The sequence below is a fragment of the Oryx dammah genome, unplaced genomic scaffold (assembly GCF_014754425.2).
Source record: "Oryx dammah isolate SB20612 unplaced genomic scaffold, SCBI_Odam_1.1 HiC_scaffold_21, whole genome shotgun sequence".
NCBI lineage: Eukaryota > Metazoa > Chordata > Mammalia > Artiodactyla > Bovidae > Oryx > Oryx dammah.
Genome location: NW_024070205.1, coordinates 4,503,937 through 4,516,066, shown reverse-complemented (window position 1 = coordinate 4,516,066; position 12,130 = coordinate 4,503,937).

Below are 12,130 nucleotides of genomic sequence, written 5' to 3'. Positions count from 1 at the left end.
ATAGATGTCTCCATGTGAACTCAAACTCAGGTTTTTCTAAAAGTCTTTGCTACTTTTGAATGCGTTGTTATTTAATTCTTTGACAGAAGTCAAAAAGTCCTCTTGCCTGGACATCTGAACCGAACATGGATTTCAGTTCGATACCCCTTCACTGCTGAGTGCTCATTCGGTTCAATTACTGAATCTGCAGTAATAGGACTTAAATGTTCTGAATTGAAGAGGGATAAGGATGATCAATTTAATAATTAAGTATCTGAAGCATTTAATGACCAGAATCACTGATTAGAGGAGATTCCAATTATGTCAACTTATTTAGCATTTGGTAGAATGGGAGGCCTTGTCATGGGAAAAAAAAAAAAAAAGAATAAAGACAATATTGTTTTCAATTAGAAAGTAAAATATGATATTGTCATCTGAATTGGTGAAAGCCACTTTAAATCATTTGAAATGAAATACAAATTAATTCCAGTCCCTCTCTCTTGAAGAAACTAGCCAAACACATCCATGTGATAAAATTACATTTATTTGGGTTAAATGGAGTTTTGTAACTTACATGAATAGTGTGTTGGCCTAGTAAATGCATTTCAGTAGATCTAACACCGGCCCTCAAGGGTTACTACTTCAAAGATGCGAGCACGTGTGCTTGGTCGCTTCCGTTGAGTGCAGCTCTTTGCAGCCCCATGGACTGTCTGTCTGTGGGATTCTCCAGGCAAGAACACTGGAGTGGGTTGCCATGCCCTCCTCCAGGGGGTTTTCCCGACACAGAGATCGAATCCATGTCGCTCATGTCTCCTGCATTAGCAGGCGGGTTCTTTACCACTAGCGCCACCTGGGAAGCCCAGTCCAGCAATGAGACAACTGTTTGATCTCAGGTTATCTGGGTCTCAGATGAAGACCCAGAAGGGCTGTAAAAACGAACACACTGTTGCCATGCGTAGCTGGTCTTGCTGCTGCTGCTGCTGCTGCTGCTAAGTTGCTTCAGTCGTGTCCGACTCTGTGTGACCCCATAGACGGCAGCCCACCAGGCTCCCCTGTCCCTGGGATTCTCCAGGCAAGAACACTGGAGTGGGTTGCCATTTCCTTCTCCAAAGCATGAAAGTGAAAAGTGAAAGTGAAGTCCCTCAGTTTTGTCCGACTCTTAGCGACCCCATGGACTGCCGCCTACCAAGCTCCTCCGTCTATGGGATTTTCCAGGCAAGACTACTGGAGTGGGTTGCCATTGCCTTCTCCAGTTCATCTTAAAACCTGTATAACAAATATTCTCAGTTTGTTTTAATGAGAGCTATTGTTTTAAAGAGGATTATTCTCAGAGGATATTTCTTTTTGTGTCCTTCGACCCTGAAATTAAAATTAGAGACGCTAAAACTAGGTGGAAAATGTTTCAAGATGGTAGATCAATCCTTAGGTCAAAATTCAAGCTAGATCCCGATAGGAATAAATCTGTGTTTAGGAATAAATCTGATCAAACAGTCACCTTGCATGGAAGCCATTGCTGACAAGAGACGGAACGGACTTCACATGATTGAATTGATTACACAGAAAAGTAAAAACAGATTACTGGGATGTTGCAGGATTTTTCATCACTGTTACAAGTTAGGTATACAAAATTCAGTTCTGAAGTCAGTTTATTTGCTCCTTAAGACCATAACAATTTCTCTTTGCTGCTGTCAGACACCAGTCAGGAGGCATGGGAGGATGGCCAAGTGTCGGCGCTCAGCTGCCCGATAAGACATCAGCCAGCCAGTCATTTCTCTCTGGAAACAGCTCTTCTTATTTTTTTTAAAAAAAAGAGTATTTGTGATCATTAACTATTTAAAGCAATAACTGAAGAAGTGCATCCCTGGACATAAGTATGAACTTTCTGGCCGACTGTTTAATCCAACTGTGTGTTGTAACTTCTGTTTCTCACTAGATTTCTGAGGGATTACCCTCACAGTCAGAGGGTACTTTACTTTTCTGGGTCATATTCTCCTGGTTATTAGGAAAAGAGTCATCGGCTCCAAGCCCTATGGAGAACCTCTGCAGCTCCAATCCCTACCTTGTTCTTGGTGCAAAGCTGCTTTTTCCCATCTTAAGGAGAAATACCCATCAGTCATCTGGACTCTCTCCTCTTAGGCTGAGATAAACGGCAGCACCCCCACCTCCCTGGAGGATGTCGCTTTGGAGGAGAGAGGGGGCTGGGGTCCGCGTGGTTCCCCAGGCTGCGTTGCCCTCCCAGGCGTCTCCTCTTGGTCAGGAGTGGTGTGCAGGCTGCAGCCCCTCCTGCAGGGCAGCCCCGACCCCCAGAGGCCGCTGCTGGAGGAAGCGGCGGGACGTGCGTGGTGGCCCCTCGATGTCCCTGGGCAGAAGCACTGTCCCCTCAGCCCGACCTGGAGCTCACAGGGGACTCTGCCACCCCACGTCCTCCGCAGCAAGGACAGCGCGACCCAGCCCCCACCGTGCTCAGCAAGTCCCACTGTGTTCGGTTCACTGAGGGGTGAGACCCTCCCGCTGCCACCTTCTGCTGTCTTCATGGTCCTCTGGTCTGTTCCAGAAGCCCCTTCCCAAGCACACGTCGCAGCTCCGTCCAAGAGCTCTAGCATCTCGTGCCCCAAAGGCCAAGCCTCAGGACACGGGGGCAAGAGCCTGGCTGCCCAGGATTCTCCGAGATAGACTCGCACACTTGCCTCTGACGGCCTGTATAGTCGTGTGGCTGGTGAAACTGTCTAGCAAGAAGCTGCCGAGGCAGTATAAACATCCTAGGAAGAGGTAGCTATTTCTACCCCAAACTGCCGGGTCCCAGTTAACTTTCTCCTTTATCAGCAGGATTCTCTTTTGTAACCTGTGACAGGACATGTCTGACTTTTTTCTTCCTTGGTACTAAGGACTTTTCAACTCAGTTCCTCTGTTCTGAGCTTAAAATCCAATCCTTGGTTTTTTTCTTGTTTCTTCTTCCACCGAAAATAAGGAGTCAAACTGGATTAGCTGGTGATTCCTGGATCGCCAGTAAAGTCCACAACTCTCACCTTCTAAGTACTGATTCAGTGAAGTTAAATATATAAATTTGATGTTCCCTGGAGGGTTTCTCCCTCCTCTCCCCATAGCCCACGCCATTCTTTTGTTGGGAGTTTCATGGATGTCTAGACCTCCGAGGCTTGGGTTGTTGTGGTCGCTGAGTTGCGTCCGACTCTTCGTGATCTCACGGACAGCGGCACACGGGGCCGAGGCTGTCGGCACCCTCCCAGTCCACAGTGAGGCTGCTCACGATGCATGTTTTCTGAATCATTCAAATATATCTGGAACATACAAATATGACTTTAAATCCAGTACATGTAACAACACTTCCTCACATTCATTCTAAACAGAATTATTCACCTTGCTCATTTAATGGAAAAAAAAAAAAAAAACAAATATCTTGCACCTGGTGCCAAGTACAACATAATTAACTAACATCTGACATAGCATCTGAAATCTTATGTGGGAGAAGAAATGGTGGTGGAAGAGAAGATTGCAGAGAACATAACAGAGATTTCTGAAAGGAGACTGTTTCGTTGTCCAGGACAAAAGAGCCTCAGAGCTCCAAAAGAGGTGTGCTCATATGGGGGAGGGGAGGTATAATGGACAGAGAAGGGTGGAAAGGGAGACGCCAATTATATAAATATTGGCTTGGTGACATTGAAAATGTGGCAGGAGGGGAAAGGTTGGCAAAAAATGTTCATCCTGCAATCAAGGGCACCCAAGACAAATCACAAAATAAGATGCAACTAATTAGGATGAAATTCTGATGTTGCTGACCACATCATTTAAAGTATTAATGATATCAAAAAATGAGAACATAACCTACTTTACAATGTGCCAAGGATTGACTATGGCCAGGATTCTATTAAATAATTAAGCACAAATAAGCTTTAAGCTTTAAATGACTTCTAAATTCTTTTCTATTATGCCAACAGTTTCAAAATCATTAAAGAAATGTGTGGAACAATTGTTAGAATAAACCAAATGTCAGTTGCTTTGTATATTATTCAGTACAAATCTGAAAATACACTATAATCTTTACTGTTAACAATTCATTAATGGACAAAAAATATGTAAAGAAAGACAATATGCTTAATAAAAAATTTACATTTACCCAGACATTGAACCAAGAGAGGCAACCTAAATAGTTAAAATAGCCTTTAGCTTGTGTATCTTTCCAAAGAACATATAATAATACCCTTCTACACTGTAATTTGAGAGTTGGAATATAAAGAAAGCTGAGCACCGAAGAATTGATGCTTTTGAACTGTGGTGTTGGAGAAAACTCTTGAGAGTCCCTTGGACTGCAAGGAGATCCAACCAGTCCATCCTAAAGGAAATCAGTCCTGAATACTCATTGGAAAGACTGATGTTGAAGCTGAAACTACAATAATTTGGCCACCTGATGCGAAGAGCTGACTCATTTGAAAAGACCCTGGTGCTGTAAAAGATTGAAGGTGGGAGAAGGGGATGACAGAGGATGAGATGGTTGGATGGCATCACCAACTCAATGGACATGAGCTTGAGTAAACTCAGGGGGTTGGTGGTGGACAGGGAGGCCTGGCATGCTGCAGTCCATGGGGTCACAGAGCTGGACACTACTGAGTGATTTAATTGAATTGTTACTGTAATTTGAGAACCTTTACCCAAAATTCATGCAGAAATGACTACAGGATTAACTTCCTCCTGGGCTTTGAGTTTTAAAAAAATATTCCTGACTACATGCTTCATTCCATCCCACTTCATAACTTCAGAATTAGAGACTTTTAGTTTTATTATTACTAAACTCAACACCAGTTCCTTCTATTTTCAGTTTTGCATGCCTGGTACGAGTATGTAGTGGATAGCCCATCTCCAAAGAAAGAGATAGGTAATTTATCAGACTCATTTGAGAGTTAACAGAGAGGTATCAGGTCTTTCCCAAATTCTGCCATCTTGATTAGTGAAATTCTATTCAGTTTCATTCAACACAAAGGTATTAAGCACTGACAGTGAGACAGATGTCATGCTAAGAAGTGGAGATTCAAAGGTGAACAAAGCAGGAGGTAGCCACGATAGCGTAGGAAGACCCTGAGATCACCTTCTCCCATGGGTGCACCAAAATTATAGCTGTTTACACAACAGCTGTTGGTGAGCATGACCTAAAGACTAGCAGAAGAGATCTCCTACAGCTGAAGATATAAAGAAGGGACCACAGCAAGATAAGTAGGAAGGGGCAGAGACGCCGTGTGGTCAAGACCCATGTACTCAGGCAGGCTTCCCACAAACTCGGGGACAATCAGGATTGCAGAGCTTCCTCCAAAGGGGCGAGGGGTCTGAGTCCCACATGGGCTGGGAATCCTACACCAAGAAATGAGCCTGCAGAGTGTCTGGCTGTGAAGGCAAGCGGGCTGGAGAGCCGTGGACACGACATAATGATCCAGCGGTTAATCCAAGAAGATATAACAATTGCAGCAAACATGCACCCAGCAGAGGAGCGCCTCCGTTCATCGGCAAATCTTAAGAGACGTAAAAGGAGAAGTTGACAGTAACACAGTAATAGTGGCAGACTTTAACCTCCCACTAACATCAATGCACAGATCATCCAGACAGATAATGATGGTGTGAAAGCGAAGTCGCTCAGTCGCGTCCGACTCTTTGCAACCCATGGACTGTAGCACACTAGGCTCCTCCATCCATGGGAATTTCCAGGCAAGAATACTGGAGTGGGGTGCCATCGCCTTCTCCAGGGGATTTTCCGGACCCAGGGATCGAACCCACGTCTCCCGCATTGCAGGCAGACTCTTTATCTGCCGGAGCCACAACGGAGGCCCCATCAATAAAGATACATTGTACTTAAATAACAGACCAAATGGAAGTGACCCTAGTGGTAAAGAACCCGCCAGCCAATGCAGAATATATATGAAATATGGGTTCAATGCCTAGGTTAGGAAGCCCCGCTGGAGGAGGAAATGGCAACCCACTTCAGTATTCTTGCCTGGAGACTCCCAAGGACAGAGGAGCCTGATGGGCTACAGTCCATGGGGTTGCAAAATGTGAGACACGACTTAGCGAGTGAGCAAACACCAGGCAGAGAGGCACGAGTCACGGCCGGAATTGGGAGAATTGTGCCAGGGAAGGTGAGGAGCAGTTGTGGGTGCAAAACAGCGGCGGGCGGGGGGAAACTCCCGAGGAAAGTGGGTTTTTTTTTTTTAAGAAAAGCTGCAATGAGCTTAGAAACGTAAAGGGGGAAACCCCTCCTTTGAACTATTGGCCAGTGTGTGCATTTCAGGACGCCTCCAGCCCAGCATCAAACCCCACCCCCTGCCCGCTCTGCGCAGGTGCGTCTGAGGGGCGGAGCCCGCTCACCTGCACGTGGGCCCTTTATTTAGGCGATCCGAGGCGCGGCTGATGCCCCGTCTCCCCGGATCTCGGCGGGAGCGGCTTCGGACCAGGAGAAAGGTAGGAAACGGGGTCTTTCAGCACTCTGGGTACCCTGGATAGGTCCTGCGCGTGGTGTGGGGAAGACGGGAGGGCTGCAGGCTGGGCCCGTTTTCAATGCGGGACGTTTGTTTGAAGACAGGAGAGGTCTAACCGGCAGGAAGCTCCTGGATACGACGCCCAGGAGCGGCCTCGGGTTTGCAAATACCCTTTCCTGTCGGTCCAGTCCCACGTGTCACCCTCAGGGCACAGGAGACGCTCAGAGAACAAGCCGTCCACCCTGCCCTCGGTCTACAGCGTCCCCGGCCTGTCCGGGCGTCTAGGACCGTGGGGAACTGAAGGCGCTTTGAAACTCCCAGGTAGGGCGTCGAAGACCTTTCAGGAGCCTTAAACATGGGAACAATAAAACGATCCTTAGTTCCTAAATGAAGACTAAGGTAATGCGACGGAGTATTTGTCTTAATATTTAATTTTGATTCTAATTGAAATATCAAACGTCATCCTTCAGAAATAGTCTGGGAACCCCCAATTTGTCAGCACCCTAGGTCTGGGTCTACACTCAGCTGTTGGGTAAAGTTTTTGAGTGGCAGGTGCCATGTGGGTGGAGACATAGAAAGGGTAAAGTCTCAGTGCGGAAACACGGGAGCATGGCCGAGCCAGCATGGGCCAACCCAGGTGGAGGTCGTTGTAATTTCTAAACTAGATCTAATTTCTAGCCCATTTGTTATTTTCTCTCTGGTAGCACAAAAGAGAGACACAAGCTTGTCTTAAGCACAAAACTTAAGACAAAATTTTCCCTGATAAGTCTTCTTGGAAGTACCCACTATGACAGAACATTAAAATATTTCAAATCTATTTGTATTTCTCAACTTATTCCAGGTTATATTTCCAAAGTCCAGAGAACTGATAAAATAATCCTTATTACAGTAAGAATGGTTTTACTAGAACAACAGTGGTGTATCACAAATATCTAACACTTGCTGTGTACTTTCAGTTCAGTCGCGTCCAACTTTTTGAGACCCCTGGACTGCAGCACGCCAGGCTTCCCTGTCCATCACCAACTCCTGGAGTTTACTCAAATTCATGTCCATCGAGTCAGTGATGCCATACAACCATCTCATCCTCTTTCATCCCCTTCTCCTCCTGCCTTCAGTCTTTCTCAGCATTGGGGTCAGTTCTTTGCTTCAGGTGGCCAAAGTATTGGAGTTTCAGCTTCAGCATCAGTCCTTCCAATGACTATTCAGGCCTGACTTCCTTTGGGATGGACTGGTTATATCTCCTTGCAGTCCAAGGGACTCTCAAGAGTCTTCTCCAACACCACAGTTCAAAAGCATCAATTCTTCAGCACTCAGCTTTCTTTATAGTCCAACTCTCACAGCCATACACGACTGCTGGGATCTATATTTTACAATTGACAAAGAATGGGATTTCCCAAATATCATCTCAGCTGAACCTTGTATCACTTGTGTGATATAACAGTTACTACAAGTCTGGCAAATGAGTTAATGAGCCAACCTCCTTCACATTTTAACAGGGACTCTCTGGAGATGGGATTTCTTTATTTTTATTGTTTGTAATTAATTTTCTTTGTTTTGTATTGGAGGATGGCCAGTGAACAATGTTGTGATAGTTTCAGGTGGACAGCAAGAGGAGTCAGTCATACATATGCATGTCCCCATTCTCTCCCAAACTCCCCTCCCATCCAGGCTGCCACGTAACATTGAGCAAGTTCCCTGTGCTACACAGTAGGTCCTTTTAGGTTATCCACTTTGAATATAACATTGGGTACCTGAACACCCCAAACTCCCTAGCTATCTCTTCCTCCATCCTTCCCTCCTGTCTACCCTAAGTTCATCCTCTGTGAGTCTCTGTTTTGTAAATAAGTTCAATTGTATGTCTTTTTGTTTCTGCTTCTCTGACTTCCTTCACTCAATGTGACAGTCTCCAGGTCCATCCAGGTTGCTGCCCATGGCCTTGTTTCACTCTCTTTGATGACTGAGTAATAAATATTCCTCAATGTTGCTGCCCATGGCCTTGTTTCACTCTTTGATGACTGAGTAATATTCCATTGTGTATGTATACTGCATCTTCTTCATTCATTTCTTCTGTCAATGGACATTTAGGTTGCATCCGTGTATTACCTATTGTAAACAGCGCTGCAGTGAACTTTGGGGTATGTGTTTTGGGGATGGAATTGCTTGACACCCAAGATCAAAGCATTGTTACCAGTCATGATTTTAATTAACTTGTTTTCCTGAGGACAAGGGAGATGTCTGGTTGGCAGGACAAAGAACTCAGTGTAAAAGGTATCAGTATTCCTTTTCATAGACTCCTCATTGTTTAAGGCCTGGATTCTCTGGGGAAGCCTGCCCCAAGGAGCTTTCTTTCTTCTTGGACTTTCCTGTAACTCAGATGGTAAAGAATCTGCCTGCAACACAGGAGACCCGGGTTCAATCCCTGGGTGAGGAAGATCCTCTGGAGAAGGAAGTGGCAACCCTCTCCAGTTTTGTTGCCTGGAGAATCCCACGAACAGGACCCTGACAGGCTACAATCCGTGGGGTCACAGAAAGTTGGAAACGACTGAGCAACTAACGTTACTACTACTCCCTGCTGCCGGAGGTACTTGATCAAAGTTTCTGTGTTTGTATCCTCCACAGACTACTTGTACATGACTGGAATGCAATCCAGTGCTTATAGCACAAAGTAGATTTCAGTAAATAATACTGACCCATGACTTAAATGAGTAAGTGAATTGACAGATGATTCATAAGTGGGACCACATCTGGGGGTTGATGATGTCTCACCAAGTCAGGATTTCTAAATTTAGCAAGGATTAATGAACTGGAGGATTAGGAGGGCTATAAAGTTTTAACTGAGAACACCTCTTGTCAAGATCAAGTGTAGCTTGACATCAGCGCCCTGAAAGCTGCGTCTTTTGTAATGCTTCAAAATCTGAGTAACAATCTTAAGAAATATGGAGAAAATTATTAGACTATTAGACATGTCTAACAGTCCCTAGGAGGACGCCTAACAAGTCTGTCCTTCCCATAAACTAAGAAATTCATAAGGGATGGAATGCATTCTGGTTACTCTTGTAAATGCTTGCAAACATTCTCAAAGGCAGCAGCTTGTAGGCAAGGCTCCTGGCAACATTCTGGTACTTTCTTAAGTACTCAGTTCTGAAGAAGGCAAATGTGGAGAGTGTCTTCTGATGCCGCTGCTAAAACACAGTGGTTATCCTTAGCGCTGATAAGCTGCTCGTCAGCACGGACTCCACGTTACATGGAAAAGCTGCAGGCTCTCCTCGCTGATTAGCATGAGAGCTCGTAAAAGGCTTCAATAGCAACATTTGAGACAGATCTCTAGCTTCAAACATGTAATCAACAGTTCTTTATGGAAACCCAGCTGAAGTTCATACTTCACACCTTGGTACATTAATAACATTAATTTCACTCTGCCTTTATAATCAGAGTCCCACCTGTAGACATTTATTAGAAGATGGTTGGATGGCATCACCGACTCAATGAACAAGAGTTTGAGTAAGCTCTGGGAATTGGTGATGGACAGGGAAGCCTGGCATGCTGCGGTTCATGGGGTTGCAGAATCTTGAATAACTGAACTGAACTGAGGGCCCACTTGAGTAGGGAGGTAATAACATTTCTTTTAAAGAAGACTGCTCCGTGGAAAAGGTAGAGATTATGAAGAGTAATAATTTTACCTGAAATGTTAATAATTGCATATCTTTTCTGAATTCTTACAAGAATTGACATTAAAAAAATAAAATTGATTTAAAACACTAGCAAAATAAGAGCACTTTTGGTGAAAAAATGGGCAGTTTTCTTTTTTGTTGATGTTACTGCTAGTTTCCTGAGTGATTCTTCTGTGTGAGCCTGGAAAACTGAAGGGGACCGTTATTATGCAAAGCAGCTGGCACAAATGGCATCACATATCTCCTAGGATAGGGGATTTTTTGAAAAGAAAAACGAGGCATTCAGTGTTTGGGGTTCCCAGTGAAAACCATCGCTGTGTTTGCCGGTGTTATCCTGCAGCTGGATGTATGCTCCCGCTACACCAGGAGGGGAGGACCTGGGGATTCAGACAGTTCATATTCATAGCAGACTCTTCAATTCAAGCTAGGGGATAGCAGAACCTAACTTTGCATACCTTTTAACATTTTCTCTCTTCACAAAAATCACGTAAGGAATATTATTCACAGAACTTTGGAGAGTATAGAAAACTGTCAAATGTCTTTAAACTTATTATGAGATAATATTAATGAAAATGGGAAAAGCTAGCATTGCAGGTTTTAAAATTCAAAATAAAGGATCCCTAATCCTAACAAGTCTCCTGGTAGCTCAGACAGTAAAGAGTCTGCTTGCAATACGGGAGACCCTGGTTCGATTCCTGGGTCAGGAAGATCCCTTGAGGAAGGAAATGGCAACCCACTCCAGTATTCTTGCCTAGGAATTCCCATGGATGGAGGAGCAGGCTACATACTACGGTGTTTCAAAGAGCCCAACACTACTTCCCTTTCACAATCCTAACAAAGCAACAGACTCAGCAAAAGAACTCTAAAACTATAATATTTGCAGCATCTATATGTAGCTTCCCTCTTGGCCCAAATGAAAGTTGGGTTTACTTAAAGTAGAAAGAAAATCAACCATGTCTATTTCGGATTTAGGTTCAAGGGTATCCTGTCATAAAAGTGAAATTCCTGGAGGTCTGGTGGGTTATGACAGCTCTTCCCTTTGACCCTTGGCTAAGGCTAAGCAGGAGGAGGAAATGGCAACCCACTCCAGTATTCTTGCCTGGAGAATCCCATGGTAGAAGAGCCTGGCGGGCAACGGCTGATGGGGTCACAAAGAGCTGGACACGACTGAGTGACTAAGCGCACCAGGATAAGCTGGTCCCGTCTAACCTGTGTTTCTGTCTTCTTCATCCATAGACTAATCTTCAGTCTGGAAGGGGTGAAAGAAACATGGTGAAGAGTGAACTTTACATGTATGCAGGTCGCCAGTTCCATATACATTATATTCCAAACTTCTTAAAGACCTTAAAGTGCTTCATGATGCTATTTCAGTATTCATCATTATTCTTAGAGTAATCTCGAAGAATGAGATGGTCATCAGAAAGCTGGAGAAATGCAATCACTATTTGAATTTTTTAAATACCTTTTTATTGTTGAAAATTTCAAACATATTTGAAGATAGAATAATATAACAAAATCCCTTAAACGTGTTACACAGCATCAGCAATTATCCACTCCTGTACTAGACCCCATTGCCTATAATGTAGCTATTGGGTTGGCCAAAAAGTTTATTTAGGTTTTACCATAACCTGTTAGGAAAAACCCAAACAGACTTTTTGGCCAATGCACCACTGTACTCTATTGCCTACAATGTATCTACTTTTTCCATCTTGTGAATGGAATAGTAGTATTCCATTGTATATGTGTGTGTGTATATATACACATACATGCTGTACTTAGTCACTCAGTTGTGTCTGACTCTCAGACCCCATGGACTATTGCCTGCCAGGCTCCTCTGTTCATGGGGATTCTCCAGGAAAGAATATTGGAGTGAGTTGCCATCCCTTTCTCCAGGGGATCTTCCCAACCTAGGGATCGAACCCAGGTCTCACGCATTGCTGGTGGGTTCTTTTACCAGCTGAGCCACCCACGTGCTCGGGCACATCACCAGTAGACATTTGGGTT